At 42.2% G+C, this 15208-nt stretch overlaps 1 protein-coding gene across 5 annotated transcripts in view; it reads right to left on the bottom strand.

Moving 5' to 3' along the window:
• The window catches only part of MBP (myelin basic protein), a 111186-nt gene extending 96488 nt beyond the window's left edge, over positions 1–14698 (bottom strand). The window contains exon 1 of one of the 5 annotated variants that reach the window (XM_068671331.1): positions 14433–14698. The gene's annotated coding sequence lies outside the window, so the exon portion shown is untranslated. Of the gene's footprint in view, positions 1–2033; positions 2181–13921; positions 14281–14432 lie in introns of those variants that run through there. The other 4 variants (XM_068671337.1, XM_068671336.1, XM_068671332.1 and 1 more) reach the window with 4 other exon arrangements.
• Positions 14699–15208: the final 510 nt, after the last annotated feature.

Here is a 15208-nt window from a genome sequence, read left to right as displayed (position 1 = left end):
TCTGAACACTGGAAGAAAAAGGTCTGGAAGGACCAGGGGAGAGAAAACTACAACCACTTTCAAGATAAGACACAAGAGAGTGACCACTATATTTCAGAGACAGCACGAATGGCAGGGCTCTGGCCACAGCCAAAGAACAGCCCAGGGTGGCCCAGGGGATTACCTTCACCTGTGGATGCCCATTTCAGCCAGCACACCTGCTTTGGCTGAATTCCTTACTTTCCCAGCTCAGACGGTAACTCCATCTAACCAGTTCTCTTCAAACTCACTCACAGGAAACAACAGCTTGTAATGCTAAAAGGGAAGTTGATAATGCATGTTGTTTTCTTTGTATGATACCTGAATAAAAAATCTGTTATTTAACATATGAATTATCAATGAGTGAAAACAATTGGTTTCTTATTTAACGTAGCCTCTTGCTTAAAAGAGCTCTTACTGGAATTGTAAGTGGACAGTTTGCAAGCAATGATATAATACCGACAGCATTTAACTGTCAGTATGTACACTATAAAGCAATAACTACTTTTTTCCATGATTCTAGATATCCAAACTTGCCTTTACTATGCTAATGTTACAGTTTTAATCACTATCTTCTTTTAGTACATCCAATAAGTTTAATGCATTACCATTTATAAGTATCTATTAGTAAATCCATTCTCACTGTGGTATTTGACGGTCATTTTGCAGATGCTCAGTGTCCAAATATATATGTACATATATAAATAAAGCTACACTAAGAAAAAAAAAAAAAAAGTGTTTTCCCCATTTCTTATCTTGCAGCACAAAATACTCACTCAAAGAAAACCAAACCACCAAACCAACCAAAACATTGCCCCACCCCCAAACCACAAGCTTCGTACTATCTGGTAAGGATGTTTAAAAACATAAGCTAAAAGCATAGCAGGCTTTGTCTGTTTTTAAAGTTAAGCAAAGTGGAAAGCAATTAGCACCAGAACTGATTTTTGTTTGTTTGTTTTTAAACAAAGCTGCATGCAAACATTTCATCAGTTTGGATACATCAGAGTTTACTTAAGCTCACCCCTATGTTCTTTTAATAATGCACAGATATATCCCAATTTTGCCAGCTATGTTACATGAATTGCCTGTCCTGAAGCACTCTAAATGACATTATGCATTAGCTGTCTGCTTGAACAGAGGAGGGCTGCAGATTTTACCACGCAGGCTCTTTCCAACAACAAGTAGGAAGAGCTAATAACAGCAGGTAATAAGGGAATCAGCGAGATGAGGGGTAGGTAGAACATCAGTACCACACACTCCCAACACGGTAGATATTGCTCAATCACTGTTTTGTTCATTTAAAGTCACAGCACTCCCACCATGCTGCTTGCTTGCTCCTTTGCTTACCTTTTGCACGCCCACAGCCAAGCCAGGAGGCACCACTTTGCACCACCAGGACAGTTTCTCCGACCTGCATCTAACCTTACATTATAGGCATGGTATTGCAAGGGTCTTCTTTATGAGCTGAAGTAAGTGCATGTATTTTTTAGTTTTATCTAATGATAGCTTAATTTTCAGGAACTCAAGTGGCACCAGGCTATAAAATTTGGTATTCTGGGTAAAGTCAGACCATTAGATGATAAGCTATTACTGTAAAAATACAGTAAGCTTCTTAAGTGTTGCAATTTCAGTTACCATAAAGATAAAAATCTTTTCAATAACTTCAAAATACCGGGTTCCCAACCACGTAAAACTAAGAATAATTTCAAACGCTTCTGAATTGCAGCAACCTTTAAATACTGAGAATACTTGAACTGTAAATGACAGGCACCTTATTCAACTGACACTGCAGGAGAAGGTTTTGCACACAGGGAATGCAATTAGAAACTGGAATTGAGTCAACATGCCCAAAGTTAACGCCTCTCTCAATCAATAAAAAAATGATTTAATACCACAGAAAGACATATTACAGGATAAGCTTTCTATCTATTTAAAACCAACGTGAAAACAAACACAGCCTCAAAGTCTTCTTGCATTCATACAGTACTTTCAGAGAGATGTGAAGACGGACTTGCCTTAAAGTCATCTGGCTGCACTCATTTGGGTGGTCTTCGTTTTTGCAAGCAAACCCAGTGAAGGCAACTGCATTACTGCACATCAGGAACACACTGCAAAACCAGCTTTCAGGCTTACGTGTGCCAGTGTTATTGCTGTAATGCTTGGGTGATTATGAAATAATTTAATTGCTCTCTTGCCAAAGCTCTGGTTAGTTCTCTCAGGTTAAAGTACAAAATTGGCCAATTGTGAAATGCCTTTAATCATCTGGCTGTCTTCAGATGTACCATCATACCAATGCTTTATCAGCATGTTAATCTTTTATCCATAGAGGCTAATTTACAAACTGGACAAGAAAATGTGATTTTACACTTCACAAATAATTACAGCCTGAAAAACAGATTCCTAAAACATAAGAACCATTGATAGACATTAGAGTTAAAAGTAAGAACTCATGTATCTAAGATGTATCCTGGAGGTACTATATACTTTTTATCATGATTTTTCCCTGCATTCATTCTCCAGTTTAGAAATCTTCAATATATAATAAAATAAATGATTACACTAAGGTTTTGGGATACATGCAATATACCTCTCTTAAAATACTGAAAATTATTTGCATTCTACTATGATTTTTTTTACTAAAGTATTAAAGTCTTACCAAAATTAAGCACTATTGAAAAGATTAAAGAGGTCATTTCACATGCCATTCAAAACATATTACAAAAGCTGTATTTCTTATGAAGTCACTGCCAACAGGATTGTTACTAGAACATTTCTAACTGCAAACCATAACTCTTCTTACATTCAGTTCAAGATAGAGGTCCTGAAGAAAAGTTTCATTGAACGAATTTATAACCTTACCCCAAGAAGTTATTCAGATATTAAATAGTATTGCAATGGCTACAAATGAATATCTGAAACATAAACCCATACAGCATGAAGCTAAGGACTGCTGTCATCATATGAGGAAATCATTTTGGTACACAATGGACTACGCGAAGTAATCACTGTTCACCAAGAACGGGTAAAGGCCTGAGCCTGAAACGTCTGAATCAAAAGGGCATGTGGTGCCAACATGAAGCTCTGCCAAATACTAAATTCCCCAATAAACTGTCATGAACTCAGTGCTCAGCACCATACAGTCAGGCTAAAACTGTCTGCTTCTTACTAGAGTTGAATCAAGTGAGTCTCGGTTTTACTGTAGGTCTTGCAACATGTGAGGTTGGCTGGTGTTTTCCAAAGATCACCTGGCAAGTTATGAGTAATAAGGGAATATCAAATGGTGAGTAAAAGAAAAAAGTCCCACATGACTGGTGAAGTTTTAAACATTTATTAGAATGCAAATAAAAACTTTCACAAATCCTCTCCCTGACACATATACATGCATTTCTTCCTATTATCAACCTAATGGCAAGATTATGGAACTAAACCAACAAAGAAGAGAATCCAAGCCAAAGACCACTGACTGCAAGCAGTCCAAACCAATATAACAGTTAAACTTACTGTCACTTCTGCTGCCACGTTCCTTTCTTGCAAATTACTCACGCATGAGGAGTAGGAATCACTGTAGCAGCAACATCCTGTTCCCAACAAGCACGTTTCCCCAGGCCACATGAAGTCCCGGTACACCCATCATCACATTCCCAAGACGCAGGTGCCCCATCCCATGACTCAGTCAGCTGCAGCTGGACAACCACGTTGTTCTGTGCTCTTGGAGTTTTCCTAGCCCCAGCCCAACAAAGCCCTAAGGAGCCTGGCCTGACCCCTTACCTGACCCTGCTTTGGACAGGAGGATGGTCCAACACTTCTTCAGGTCTCTTCTAACCTGAACAAGCCTACGAATCTGTGCTGGACTTTTGTGAACATGTGACACGGAGCATGCACATTTAGGCACAATGCAGCGAAGATGACAAGAATTTGCTGTACAAATGAGCTATGTGCAAGCAGTAAATCGAAATCCTTCACTGTCCTGAATTTTATGCCATTATACAGATCACAGAAACTGCATGTAAGCATGTATTTCAGTCATCAGAACATGTCCTGTTCCTCCCTGAGCCTGGAAAACTGAACAACCTTAGCCACAATTAACACAAAATTCACAGAGCAGCACTGCAGTTACAGGAGAAAAATAAATAAATAAATAAATATTATACTACTAATAATTATAAAGAAAATACTACAGGTAAAATACACACCTCATGGCAGATACAACTGTTCCTTATGGTAGGGTGTAAACTGCAGATAAGAACTCTGAATATGCTGATAGCATGTTACAAGACAGCTGCAGAAAGGAAGGAGCACACTGCTGTCATTGCTACACGCCATTTGTGGTAGGCATGTTTCAGTCTTCTCGCTAAAGCTTAGCTGTTGGAAAAATATTACTCACAAAGGGATGAAGTTTATAAACAGTTTACAATAAGAGGCCAATTAGAAGTAATGAAAAGTATTCTTCAGCCTTTTGCATGCTTTCCAGGGGCGCACAGAATTATGACTTGTAGCTACAAGTTTCAGCCTTTATTTAGAACCAATTTTCTTCACGTTGCATTTTCACTTTTTACCGCAGGAGGATAAAAGCACATTTTGCAACCCGCTATACAAGTCAGCCAAAATTTAAGATGAACTTCTCAATATCCTGCATTCAGCCGAAGAGCACCTCCTAAAATTCCCTTAACAACAACAACTTTCCCATGTGACCCCATTAGAGGTTCTTTTCCATTGGACAAGAATGTTTTTCTGCAAAACATAACCCACGCCAAATGATTGCTTGCCCTCCAGGCAAACTGTGCTGATTCAGACCGTGCTGATGAAAGCTATGCTGGAAGAGAGCTAAGCATAAGATTCTGCAACAAGCCAGGACAAAGTAGTAGTGCATATAAAAGATTACAAAAGCCAAGCCAGGGAGTTTATATTTTTACAGACTACACACTCTGGCTACCAAGAAACCCCTTGACACAATTAGCTTTCACCATCTGGGGAAAAAGTCCAAGAGTAAAAGGTCCAATGAGAGCCAAAGTAAATGATAATTATAAGTGTTTTCCTCCAAGTCTGTCCCAATTACTTGAGCACATATTCTAAGCCAAAAAACAAGCATGAATAAAACATCACTTCTGTTTTCTTTCTGCTTTTAGAAAAATAAAAGGGCAGTTAACACTAAGAGTGACTTTGGAAATATGAAGATGCTCTGCACATCTTCAATATTGCCATTTTTTTCTGATACATGAAGCACTCTATGCAACTATAATAATAAAGAGACTATTTTCACTTTAGTTCATCATCATCTCTTGGTCTGCCTTTCAGGCACAGGTTTTCTTTGTCTGAGTGGGTTTTGTCCCATCCTGTTCCACACCCCACCCCATTTCACTTCAGCAACTTAGAGATGAAAATGCCTGGAATCAAATTGCTCAGCACTTTAGAGTGATCGCTCAACTAAAGATCCAAACTCAAACTGGACCGCTGTATAACCTGGTGGCAGATTTTAGTATTTTAGATTCTGTTTTCTGCTCCTATTTTAGTACTCTAGAATGGTGAGAGCTGTCAAAACAACATGAATGCAAAACAATGACTAAGGGTCAGAAAGTTTCAGATTATAATGCTATCGTTTTTAATGGACACAGCTTTGAGGGACAAGTCAGTCTCCAAAGTTCCTTCTCTGTATTTCACTAGTATTTGTGAATTTGTGAACCACAGATCTATCAAAAACCTCATCCAGTTGTTTTCCTTGTTCTGACTTCAGTCTTTGCTGCTGTAGCTTTCACTGTAACTGCTCCTTTCTGTACAGAGTCGTGAAGCTGTCCTTCACATGCAAAAACCATCAAGTGCACACAAATCCATAATTCCATCCGTACCTTCGTAATTATATATTTGACCCTCAAAGAGGGGACAATATTATATATTGTCCTTAAAGGACGAATCTATAATTTCACTTTAAGCACTGCAAGCTCTGCATATGCTAGCTTTTCAGGTGATATTCCAGAACTACTTTTCCCCCTTGAGAATGAACAAAATTTGACAAAAGGGTTAAACTAAGGACTAACTGATTTTTATTTTTTTTTTAAGCTCCTAAGGAAAGAAGGATGTTGATATCTGGGAAATAACAATGATGGAGAAGGATAAGTGAAAAGCATTACAATACATTACACAGCATCACAAAGCAATGTTTTGCTATTAACTGTGAGATGATGTGGACCTTGATCCCAGAAGCTGATGAGTCTCTTTTCAGATGAGCTGAGAGAGTCCAGGTTACTCAAAGAATTTGTCACAAACTCCAGAACACTTCCTGGGAGTTGGTACCATGGGAAGGCAGCAGAAATTCTGAGTATATTAGTCAGAAGAAACTGGCTGTAAGCTTGCCTGTGACACTCAGGTTTACACACAGATTTAAGGACAATAGTGGCTGTCACAGGGATTTACAGAATTGCAGCATAAAAAAATAAATAATATATAGACTGCGCCTTCACCATGATGCTAACCCAGGTTGTGTGTAGACTGCAGAATGAGTGAGATTTGGTCAGATGTAGCAGACAAGACGAAAGTCAAACTGAAGGGTTGGCAAGGAAGAAAACTTGAGGATATATCAAAGATCACCTCTACCACTGAACATATTCAATCAGCATTAATTTATGCTTCAGTGGTGTGTCTGGAATACCAGATGCTAATGTTGGCCAAGATAATATTTAATAATCTGTATCTGGCTAGATAAGAGTGAACTGCTGTTACATATGCCAGCCTTCCCACAAGAGCTGCGGAGATAGCACTTTCAACTTATTTTACTTTAAAACATCCTTGGAAGAGAAGCTGTTCCACATTACTTCAGTGGAGTCTTATCTAGCAGAGAATACATTGCGTGTAAATAGTAAGTAGAAGGCACAGAACAACAGTCCTTTGGGCTCTGAAGTTATCATTATATCGAAAACTGATTTTTCTCTGTCACTTTTACAGCAAAGAGCCACACGTCCCCAGATAAACCTACCTCAGAGCTGACTTCTTACCACCACAGCACACCTTGGCAATTCCACACCCAGAAAGATGGCAGATCCCTGGGCCCAACAGAAGCAGCAGCTACACAGTGGCCTCTGAAAGACCTTTGGATATGCAAACAGAGTGATGCTTTCTATCTGGAAGAGGCCACACTTTCATGGTTCAATTTGTAACTGGGAAAAAAAAATCATCAGGGCACTGACAGCTATGTAATAGGTGTATCTCAGGGGTTTCTGAATCTTTGGAGTACAGATATATTCTCATTAAGATGACAGGCTAATCTTGCATTATACAAATCCTTAATCAAATATACTCTATTGCAAATAACAATTACTTTTCCTGGTCTTGCCTGTATTCACAAGACCACAATCAAGAAAACCAACTGAAAAATATAGCCAAGTGCTGAGAACATATTATTGTCCTTGATAGCAATGTTGCCCCTCCTTTACTCTTGAAAAATCTCCTTCAGAAAGTCAAGGATTAAAAGCAAACTAAGACCAAGTAAAAAGGTTGTACACAATGCGTAAGCAGAAAAGGAAATAAAAGAACAGCTTTATGGGTGACTATTAGTAATGATCTCTCACACTGCCAAGCCTCTTTCTTCAAGTTGCTGAATTCCAAAGATGGCTATAACTCGTCCAACTACATTGTTTCACCTGAATTTTGATTTCTAAATAAGCAGGCAAAGAACAAACCTTTTCACACAAGATCCAAAGCTCACATGAACCAAAATTCTTAAGCAGAAGCCAAATACACCAGGTACCAATAAAAAAAATATAATACATCTCAATTAATTTTAGGAATATCTGTTGGTATATATTTGCTTTGATTTTGTTTTCCCTTCTGTTTTCACTTTAAAATAATAGTAGTTAGATGCTAGGTTCCCTCAGTTCTTAGTTTCGCCAATCTGTAATGGAAAGGCTTGAAGTTAAAATTTCCCAGATGTTAAAGCTTTCCTGAAGTGTTTAAGAAATTAAACACTTAAGAATTAAAATGATAAACTGAGAAATTTTATGTTTATTGGAACAAAATTTAATAAATAAATAAAATCTGACTTTCTCTCCAATGTGCAAAACAAACCTAGTACAGCTGGTTTGATCTGAAATGGCTGAAATAAAATGGAAAAAGACATTTTTGTACTTCAGTCACCGTGTGTTTCCGAGAGGAGAGGGAGAAGTAGAGTCTCTGATTTGATCAATCATTTCAGATTTATTACTTTGCTTGTTTTTCCCCTTTGAAAGATTTCTCTAAAGCTCCAGGAAAAAAAAAAAAAAAAATCAATGGCAAAGTAAAGATTTAGAAAACTAACTTCACTACTGAGTTATTTCAAAATCATTTCAGAATGAAAGAAAAAAAAAATGGCTGGAAATTTCCATGTTATTTCTCGTTTTTTTTTTCCTCTCACTTGCCCTTTGTGTGGGCTTTCCTGGGATATGTCCAAGATTTACAGCTATTCCAAGCAGCAGAGCTGGGATTTCAGTAACTGCCAGGAGACTCAAAGGAATGATCCCACTTTATATTAACCAAGAACTTCTCTGAGTACTTTTAAATGAGCATTTTAAGCTTTTTTTTTTTTTCCCCTCTCCATTTTCTTCTGAATGAGAGAAACACAGAATGTTTTAATCCAAATATTACTCTTGGGAATTGTTTAAGTACCAGAAATTCTTTAGCCAGAAAAAGTTGTTCTCAATTGATAATGAGTCTCTTAGAGAATACAGTTGCAGGTTGTATATCGATTTCTACAGAAAAGTTAAACTTAGCACGATCAACCCTTCACAGAAGGCTCAGTCCCTGCAAACCTCTCAATAAAGAAGATGAGATGTAGCAAATGCAGATGGGGGTTACTGGTATCCCCTGGACATCAAGAAAAAAAAAAAGCCAAACTCTAAAAACAGCTGGAAAAAGTCAGAAAAACATGAGTACAATTTGTTCTTTGGAAAAGTTAATGCAATTGCTATGTATCAGCTGTGTAACTGACCTCAAAATTGTTTACTACTATATCCAAAAACCCATCTGACACAAGGATTCAACACGGATTATGTTTGGTATTTGAGTGGTGATTAGATGGTAGGAGAGAGCAACTTCTTTATGTACGACTAATACATGAAAATAACCAGAGAAACAGAAAAATCCCTACTGATTTGAATGAGATAACTAAGTAAAGGAAATCTAAAATAGTGTATGTGGCAGACCCTTTATTTAGTGTCACTGAGTACAGAAGCTCAGGTACTGTCATTGCCTGATTGGGGAAGAGCTGCTCGTAAAGTTTCATGCAACTCTCTTCAACCACTGCTAATTCTCACAGTGCTTAGCATAACTAAGAACATTTTGTCTAAATTTTTTGGTGTGTGAAATCCCTAGGGAACTAGATTTCAATTTTGTCATTTTAATTTATGACCTGATCTGGATCACTGTACAGGGCTCCTCCAGCTCAAAAGCAGCATTCGCTCGATGTCTCATCGGGGTGGGAGTGATCTTCCTGCAGAGCGATTAGCACAATCAGACCCAGAACTAGGACTGAAGGCTAGAGGAATACAGTAAGACTGTAATCACCACTAAAGTCAGCCGCTGCCTTTGGCATCAGTAGCAACTGGATCACTCTCTCAGAGACTAACTTGTTTATTTTACACTTGCTATCTAATTAGGCTCAAATTAAGCAGTTTTGCAGAAGGCTGGGTGCCCCTGAAAATGGGTATTAATGCAAGTAATAAGCAAATAAAGTACAGAATTCCAGGGTTATCTGCCTGAAACTCCAGTTGTATAAATTATTTGAGCAGTGGAGCCCTAAAGCTCTTTTTCTTTCTTTTCCCTTTTCTGATTCTTCTTCCATTGCTTGGTACTTTTATCTTATACCTAAAAATCTAGGCCTCTTCAGAAATGGCAGTGTCCTGCTGATTTTTTTTTCTTTTTCTTGGAAGCACCTAAGAGTTCTGGATACCTAGTGGCTTTTACACTTTCCATCTTCAACAGAGTGTTTTAAAGAAACTAGACACACTACTGTTTTATAGAGCAGTATCAACTGGCTGTACTCAAAGCTGTGTCTAAACATTCCTCACCTACCACTGCTCATCACTGGTGTCCTTTACTAAGTGAGAGCCTCACCACAACAAACATGCTTCACAGCTCCAATGTGACAGCTTGCCTGAGAGAAAAATTGCCCAAGGTAATTAAACACCACAGGACTGGGCACCTCAGCAGTGATCCAGAAGACTGTGCTACCCTTTAATCTATTCATGCAAGATCGGACTGCAAACTTTCCAGACTCCTCCCCCATTAAACACTGGCTAGGCTTTCAGCACTTAGGGCAAGGAATAATAGATTTCATCCACACTGGCCCTCACTGCAATTTGTTGAATGTCAAAAAATCATTATGTTTTCATCTAGGTTAAACCCATTTAGTTCCAGCAAGTAAAAATTTGAATCAAATTGTTTACATTCCTATATATGAGCACTCATCTATTTCCATATCACTTCCTTCTGGCAGGTAAGAAGTTAACAGAAAATGGATAGCAAATCATAGAATCACAGAATGGTTTGGGTTGGAAGGGACCTTAAAGCCCATCTAGTTCCAACCCCCTGCCATGGGCAGGGACACCTCCCACCAGACCAGGTTGCCCAAGGCCCCATCCAGCCTGGCCTTGAGCACCTCCAGGGATGGGGCATCCACAGCTTCTCTGGGCAACCTTTGCCAGTGCCTCACCACCCTCAGATTAAAGAATTTCCTCCTTAAATCTAACGTAAACCTACCCTCTTTTAGTTTAAAGCCATTATGCCTTGTCCTATCCCTACACTCCCTGACAGAGAGTCCCTCCCCAGCTGTCCTGTAGTCTCCCTTTAGGCACTGGAAGGCCACTACAAGGTCTCCCTGGAGCTTTCTCTTCTCCAGGCTGAACAACCCCAACTCCCCCAGCCTGTCTTCATAGGTTAGGTGCTCCAGCCCCGTGATCACCCTCAAGGCCCTCCTCTGGACTCATTCTAGTACTTCCACATCCTTCTTGTGCTGAGGACCCCAGAACTGACCACAGTACTCCAGATAGGGTCTCACGAGAGTGGAGTAGAGAAAAAGAATCACCTCCTTCAACCAAAATCTAATCATTTGAACACTTAGAACTTTTGCTATTTATGCTGTGAGTATGAGATGTGGGTTTCAGTTTAATCTGTATTCTCTCAACAGTTTATAATGAAAGTGTTTCGTTAGTCATAACAATCATGTAGCAGAGTAATTAGAGCCTAAACTATAATGATATGTTCTATTTGATGGAATAAATAACTGAAGTGGATATTTCAGCTGTATGAATAATTTATATAGAGTACTGAATAAAAACATCACAAAAAGAATAAACAGGAAATTTGTGCATATGCAGCAATACTGAGACTCAAGCACCAATTTTCCAAATTCTGTGTTTCTCCCAGCAACACTGAAAGAGATCATTGGCATTCTCCTGGGACAAGTTGCCTGATCCTACCATTACCATTCCACATGCATTCACTTTTAATCCAACATATCACAAACAGGCATCTTCTCAAACTCTACGAGCTGGATAGAACTGGAAGCCTGTCCCACTTCTACTACTGATTCATGAGGTGCCCAGCATCAAGCCTTGGTTGGTACCATGCCTTGAAAGCAGACATAGTGCTTCTCAGCACATGCAGGATATCTTGTCTGTAAAGAGGATGCAAGGCCTCAAGTGATTAGAAATACAAGCATTGCATGGGAATTGAGTTTATGAGAAATAAAGCCCAATGCAAAAACAATTTTGTCTTGAAAACTGTTTCATATTTTTAGCTGTTTAATGCTGTGTGTTCGTGAAAATGTTAAAAGGAACATACTGAAATCTCTATCATCAAGCAAACGGACTGCGGTGGGCCAGACCTTATCACTGTGACAAAGATCAGTCACGTCATTAACATTCACTACTCTATTCCCACTTATCATTGCAGATCTGGGGCTCTGAGAGGTTGTATACTTTTTTATTTTTAATTGTACAGCATGGTGTAAATATGGCATGAACACTCAATTTCTGTTATTAATTGTCTAGTTAACATAAATCCAGTGAAGAGAATGAAACTTTACATTTTATTCACTGCTTTCTCCCAGCTCGGTGAAAATGAATTTGAATCCATTTCATTAGGAAGTATTAGAAGAGCATAACTTTTTTTTTTTTTTTTTTTTTTTTGGGTGTGTGTGTGTGTGTGCATGTGTGTTATAAATACCAAGCTTTATCTAAGATGGATTACTTCGGAGCCTAATGCATAAACCTTACTTGGTACGTTAATATTCATTAATGCAACTTCTATTCTATGCACTGGCTTTTAAAAGCTAGAAATTGACTTTCATCTGTCTCATTAGCAATTGATAACATCTATAAAGGTGTCCATCTGGTTACCTACTTCCTCAGGTACCTTTCTACTCTCTTACTAGAATCTTACATGAGTTCAAAAGCTACTGCAGAAAATCAAAGAAAAAAACACCCTGTCAGTCAAACACAAAAGCAAGACTTCAACACGAGGGAATCCTTCATCCACAGGTGCCCGGACAGGGCCCTGAAGGGGAGCATCATGGCAAAGCCCAACCAAGCACAGCCTTCTTGTTGTAGGCACCTGCCTACAGAAGCTCTGCTACACCCTGGTATGGTATTTTTAATGTTCTCATGGGTGCTCTTCAGAACAATTTTAAACGCATACAGGCAGAGCCGATGTAGAATAGGAAAATTATATATAATCCATGATGCTTGAGTGCTTTGACAGGCTCATAGCAGTTGTCATTAACTGCTCTAAGACCATCCAATTCTGTTTCCTGCTCAGCTGCCAACAGTAATCAACAAATCATTAAGGTAAAACAAGACCGTTCTCCTGCTCTGTTATTATTTACCTCGAATGACAGGGAGCACTTCGTCATCCTTCCAGCCAGGGATTTCAAGCCTTCATATATAATCACTCACAAGTCACTGTTTAACTTCTACGTATCTGTGAACTAGTAATGCTCTATAGACACGAATTATACGTAGAAACTCAACATTTTAGAAATAAGCACTGGATACAATAAAAATTACAAAGTGCAACATACACGGTGTCAGCCCTAATCACCTGAGATTTTGTTGTGGTCCTACTGGAAAGAGGGAAAGCTTTGGTTCCTTGGCAATAGTCTCTTGCATTTTCAAATCTTCTAATTTTACTCTTTACTTTCACAGTTTCCTGGTACTTTTATAAAAACCAACCACTTTCCAAACGTAGCACCTGATATACCGAAGGATAAATTTGATGCTCACAGGAAACACTGTCGTGAGCGACCTATTTAAAACCACAAAGATACATGGTTACATTCTTTCCAGGAAAAACCGTGTAGCGATTTTCCAAAAGTCCCCACGAAATAATAATAGAAACAATAATAAAAACGTACCCTAAAACCACTGTCTTTGCTGACCCCACAGCTCGGCGACACCATAGACTCAGAGTTATTTTAAACACTGTCAAAATCCACGCGCACAAAAAAAGATCGCACGGCCCGAGCACACCCGGAGACACGCACTAAAGGCACGGCAGCTGAAGATAAGCGATTAAAATATGAAAATAAAGCAGAAGGGCGAGAGATCTGCCGGCGAGGGAGAGGCCGGGCGCAGGCCCAGCCCCGGGGGCGCTGAAAGGAGCCGGGAGGGAAGCGGCACCGTGCAGACACCGCGGCCCCGGTCCCTGTCCCTGGTCCCCGTCCCTTCAAACTCCACGGGCAGCCCTGGCCGGGACCGGGGGTGCCGGGGCCAGACCCGCCCTGGGGGCGGCGGCGGGGCCAGCGCCTGCCCCGCTCCTGAGCCGCCCTGGGGCGCCCGGCCGCGCAGCGAGGCTGGCGTGAAAAGCAGAAGTTCGCCGGGTTTTGCTCTAAAAACTCCGCGCGCGGCCACGATGTGAAAGCGGAACCCCCCACGGTACCGACCTGAGGGCCTCCAGCCGCCGCCGGCCCCGTCCCCCAGCTCCCCGAGCCAGGATTAGTGTATGTGCAGCGGGTGTCGGGGCGGTCGTGCCCCGCCGATCGCTACCGGGATGCTCCCGGCCGCGCGTACCTGTCCCGCCGGCGGAATGGCGAGGAGGAGGAGGTGGAGGAAGGAGCCCGGAGGCCACCTGCCGCCGCCTGCCTGTGGCCGAGCCACCTGTGCTCCGCTCCAGGTGTCCCGCAGCGCCGCCCGCTCCTCCTCCGAGCCCCGCTGGGCAGGAGGAGGAGGAGGAGGAGGAGGAGGAGGGACGCGGGGCACACGGCAGCGAGGAAGAGGAGCGAGCCCAAACGCTGCCTCCCCCCCGCGGGGAACCACCACCACCACCACCTCCTCCTCCTCCTTCCCCGCAGCGCAGCACCGCGGCGGAGTCCCGTCCCCCCTCCCCGCTCCCCTCCCCGCCAGGAAGGAAAATAAAAAGATAAATAAAAGCAAAAGCGTAAAACGGCAACGCACCGGCGTCTCCTCCCGGTGCTCCGGGGACTGCGTGCAGCATCCGCCGAGGTGCGGGAGCCGCAGGGGCGAGCGGGGCGACCTCCGAGCCGAGCCGCGCCGCGCCGCGCCCCGGGGGCGTGCGGCTCCCCCCCGCTTCTCTTCCTCCTCGTCCCGCCCGGTATCGCCTGCGGGTGGCCGGCGAGGCTCCCCCTTCGCAAAGCCGCCCCCGGTACCCGTGCCCGAGGTGCTGGCCGCCCGCCGCCCCCCCACCTCCGCGCACGGCGGCCCCGAACCAGGAAGAAGCGGCGGGCCGGGGCAGCGCCGTGCCCGCACCCCGCCCGGGGGGCCGGCCGGGAGGCTCTGCCCGCTCCGCCCGGGGCAACGACGCCCGTGGGGCGAAGGAGCCCCTCGGATGGAGTCCCCGGGTCGATTCGGGGAGAAGGGGGCGAGATTTGGGGGTGCGGGCCATCAGGTGGTTTTTCAGGGGGTGCCCGCCGCGGGGGTGGAAGGGGAAGGGGACAGCGAGGCAAACGGCGGTGGCCCCCTCAGGTCTAACAGACCCTAGCCAGCAGCTCGCCAGCAACACGCGGCCTAACGGTGTTATAATAAAAGTGGAAATAACAAAACAAAAAGGCACAAACAGCCACCACCACCACCAAAAACCCAAACTAAAACCCAAAAGAACACAGCTGTTTTAGTCCCAAAATCGCGTGTCAACAAGCGTGAGTAACCCCTGGTCAGTCTGAGACCATTGGCATAAGTCGCTGGCTCACCAGTCCTCACGGTTGTAAGGCAGG

Source organism: Anas acuta, chromosome 2 (assembly GCF_963932015.1).
Source record: "Anas acuta chromosome 2, bAnaAcu1.1, whole genome shotgun sequence".
NCBI classification, from domain to species: Eukaryota; Metazoa; Chordata; class Aves; order Anseriformes; family Anatidae; genus Anas; species Anas acuta.
This window is presented reverse-complemented; position numbering and strand designations above follow the sequence as displayed.